This window comes from Arachis stenosperma, chromosome 6, assembly GCF_014773155.1.
Source record: "Arachis stenosperma cultivar V10309 chromosome 6, arast.V10309.gnm1.PFL2, whole genome shotgun sequence".
NCBI classification, from domain to species: Eukaryota; Viridiplantae; Streptophyta; class Magnoliopsida; order Fabales; family Fabaceae; genus Arachis; species Arachis stenosperma.
The window spans coordinates 179,541-183,828 of record NC_080382.1 but is presented as its reverse complement, the minus strand read 5'-3'; the positions used below and the strand labels follow the sequence as shown (position 1 = coordinate 183,828).

Sequence of the window (4,288 nt, the reverse complement as noted above, 5' to 3'; positions counted from 1 at the left end):
TTGCATCATGGGCAAGTTGAATGCCAACCTTACATTTTTCGGACTAAAATCCAAGTATTTCCCCCGAACCATAGTAAGCCAATTCTTTGGATCCGGGTTCACACTTTGATCATGGTTCTTGGTGATCCATGCATTGGCATAGAACTCTTGAACCATCAAGATTCCGACTTGTTGAATGGGGTTGGTAAGAACTTCCCAACCTCTTCTTCGGATCTTATGTCGGATCTCCGGATATTCACTCTTTTTGAGTGAAAAAGGGACCTCGGGGATCACCTTCTTCAAGGCCACAACTTCATAGAAGTGGTCTTGATGCACCCTTGAGATGAATCTCTCCATCTCCCATGACTCGGAGGTGGAAGCTTTTGCCTTCCCTTTCCTCTTTCTAGAGGTTTCTCCGGCCTTGGATGCCATAAATGGTTATGGAAAAACAAAAAGCAATGCTTTTACCACACCAAACTTAAAAGGTTTGCTCGTCCTCGAGCAAAAGAAGAAAGAAGAGAGTAGAAGAAGAAGAAATGAGAAAGAAGGGAATGGCTTTGTGTTCGGCCAAAAGGGGAAGAAGTGGTGTTTAGGTTGTGTGAAAATGAAGGAGTGAAGAAGGGTTTATATAGGAGTGGGGGAGGGGTAGGGTTCGGTCATATATGGGTGGGTTTGGGTGGGAAAGTGGTTTGAATTCGAATGGTGAGGTAGGTGGGGTTTTATGAAGGATGGATGTGAGTGGTGAAGAGAAAGATGGGATTTGATAGGTGAAGGGTTTTTGGGGAAGAGGTGTTGAGGTGATTGATGAATGGGTGAAGAAGAAAGAGAGAGTGGTAGGGTAGGTGGGGATCCTGTGGGGTCCACAGATCCTGAGGTGTCAAGAAAAAGTCATCCCTGCACCAAATGGCAAGCAAAATTGTGTTTTGAGCCAATTCTGGTGTTAAACGCCGGGCTGGTGCCCATTTCTGGCGTTTAACGCCAAATGCTTGCCCTTTTCTGGCGTTTAACGCCAGTCTGGTGCCCCTTTCTGGCGTTAAACGCCCAGAATGGTGCCAGACTGGGCGTTAAACGCCCATCTGCTAACCTTACTGGCGTTTAAACGCCAGCACACTCTCCTCCAAGGTGTGCTATTTTTCTTTCTGTTTTTCATTCTGTTTTTGCTTTTTTTCATTGATTTTGTGACTTCTCATGATCATCAACCTACAAAAGAACATAAAATAACAAAAGAGAATAGATAAAATATAACATTGGGTTGCCTCCCAACAAGCGCTTCTTTAATGTCAGTAGCTTGACAGAGGGCTCTCATGGAGCCTCACAGATACTCAGAGCACTGTTGGAACCTCCCAACACCAAACTCAGAGTTTGAATGTGGGGGTTCAACACCAAACTTAGAAGTTGGTTGTGGCCTCCCAACACCAAACTTAGAGTTTGACTGTGGGGGCTCTGTTTGGCTCTGTTTTGAGAGAAGCTCTTCATGCTTCCTCTCCATGGTGACAGAGGGATATCCTTGAGCCTTAAACACCAAGGATTCTTCATTCACTTGAATGATCAACTCTCCTCTATCAACATCAATCACAGCCTTTGCTGTGGCTAGGAAGGGTCTGCCAAGGATGATGGATTCATCCATGCACTTCCCAGTCTCTAGGACTATGAAATCAGCAGGGATGTAATGGTCTTCAACTTTTACCAAAACATCCTCTACAAGTCCATAGGCTTGTTTTCTTGAATTGTCTGCCATCTCTAGTGAGATTTTTGCAGCTTGCACCTCAAAGATCCCTAGCTCCTCCATTACAGAGAGAGGCATGAGGTTTACACTTGATCCTAGGTCACACAAGGCCTTCTTGAAGGTCATGGTGCCTATGGTACAAGGTATTGAAAACTTCCTAGGATCCTGTCTCTTTTGAGGCAGTTTCTGCCTAGACAAGTCATCCAGTTCTTTGGTGAGCAAAGGGGGTTCATCCTCCCAAGTCTCATCACCAAATAACTTGTCATTTAGCTTCATGATTGCTCCAAGGTATTTAGCAACTTGCTCTTCAGTGACATACTCATCCTCTTCAGAGGAAGAATACTCATCAGAGCTCATGAATGGCAGAAGTAAGTCCAATGGAATCTCTATGGTCTCATTTTGAGCCTCAGATTCCCATGGTTCCTCAATGGGGAACTCATTGGAGGCCAGTGGACGTCCATTGAGGTCTTCCTCAGTGGCGTTCACTGCCTCTCCTTCCTCTCCAAATTCGGCCATGTTGATGGCTTTGCACTCTCCTTTTGGATTTTCTTCTGTATTGCTTGGGAGAGTACTAGGAGGGAGTTCAGTAATCTTCTTGCTCAGCTGACCCACTTGTGCCTCCAAATTTCTAATGGAGGACCTAGTTTCAGTCATGAAACTTTGAGTGGTTTTGATCAGATCAGAGACCATGGTTGCTAAGTCAGAGTTATTCTGCTTAGAACTCTCTGTCTGTTGCTGAGAAGATGATGGAAAAGGTTTGCTATTGCTAAACTTGTTTCTCCCACCATTATTATTGTTGAAACCTTGTTGAGGTCTCTGTTGATCCTTCCATGAAAAATTTGGATGATTTCTCCATGAAGGATTGTAGGTGTTTCCATAGGGTTCTCCCATGTAATTCACCTCTTCCATTGAAGGGTTCTCAGGGTCATAAGCTTCTTCTTCAGATGAAGCTTCCTTAGTACTGCTTGGTGCATTTTGCATTCCAGACAGACTTTGAGAAATCATATTGACTTGTTGAGTCAATATTTTGTTCTGAGCCAATATGGCATTCAGAGTGTCAATCTCAAGAACTCCTTTCTTCTGACTAGTCCCATTATTCACAGGATTTCTTTCAGAAGTGTACATGAATTGGTTATTTGCAACCATTTCAATCAGCTCTTGAGCTTCTGTAGGCGTCTTCTTCAGATGAAGAGAGCCTCCAGCAGAGCTATCCAAAGACATTTTGGATAGTTCAGAGAGACCATCATAGAAAATACCTATGATGCTCCATTCAGAAAGCATATCAGAGGGACACTTTCTGATTAATTGTTTGTATCTTTCCCAAGCTTCATAAAGGGATTCTCCTTCCTTCTGTCTGAAGGTTTGGACTTCCACTCTAAGCTTACTCAATTTTTGAGGTGGAAAGAACTTTGCCAAGAAGGCATTGACTAGCTTTTCCCAAGAGTCCAGGCTTTCTTTAGGTTGAGAGTCCAACCATGTTCTAGCTCTGTCTCTTACAGCAAAAGGGAATAGCATAAGTCTGTAGACCTCAGGGTCAACCCCATTAGTCTTGACAGTGTCACAGATTTGCAAGAACTCAGCTAAAAACTGATGAGGATCTTCCAATGGAAGTCCATGGAACTTGCAATTCTGTTGCATTAGAGAAACTAATTGAGGCTTAAGCTCAAAGTTGTTTGCTCCAATGGCAGGGATAGAGATGCTTCTCCCATAGAAGTCAGGAGTAGGTGAAGTAAAGTCACCCAGCACCTTCCTTGCATTGTTGGCATTGTTGTTGTTTTCGGCTGCCATGTGTTCTTCTTCTTTGAAGAATTCGGTTAGGTCCTCTACAGAGAATTGTGCCTTAGCTTCTCTTAGCTTTCTCTTCAAGGTCCTTTCAGGTTCAGGATCAGCCTCAACAAGAATGCCTTTGTCTCTGCTCCTGCTCATATGAAAGAGAAGAGAACAAGAAAATATGGAATCCTCTATGTCACAGTATAGAGATTCCTTGAGGTGTCAGAGGAAAAGAAAAATGGAAGGCAGAAGTAGAAAATTCGACTGAGAGTGCAGAAATTAAACAATCACAAGTAAATTGCAACAAGCAGAAGAGTAGAAGATGAATTGAATTGAAGTAGATCTCAAACAGAAAGGTAAATTTGCTTGTAAAAACATTCAGCAGATAAACTAAATAGAAATGCAAGATCTCAGGGGTCAAGAGACTAGAAAACTAAGTCTATATCTCACTACCTTCCTTGATCCAATCTAGAAGACAATTTAAAGAGAATTGAAGATGAAAATCAGTAAAGAAGAACACAAATTCTTGAATTATGCAGTAAATTGAACAAAGAGATCTTAAGAGGAGAGTGAGACAGAATTTCCTCAATTCTTCACACTTAAGACTCAAACAAAGCTTTGCGGAAAAAGAAAACAAGAAAATCCAGAGGAAGAGAACTCAATTCTCCTTCCCAATTCTCCAAGATCCAAAATCAAAGTAAAAACTCTCAGAATTACAAATAAAAATTCTCAAAGAAGAAAAAAAGTCCTCTCTAAATCAAACTAGCTTCTATTTATACACTTCCTAATTTGGATCTAAGAATTTGGGTGGGC

General features: G+C 42.2%; 1 non-coding gene across 1 annotated transcript; it reads left to right on the top strand.

The window, feature by feature from the left end:
* The first annotated feature begins 2,980 nt into the window (after positions 1-2,980).
* Positions 2,981-3,088, top strand: LOC130938462 (small nucleolar RNA R71). Its single transcript, XR_009069626.1, has one exon. It is a non-coding gene; the product is annotated as a small nucleolar RNA R71 (small nucleolar RNA).
* Positions 3,089-4,288: the final 1,200 nt, after the last annotated feature.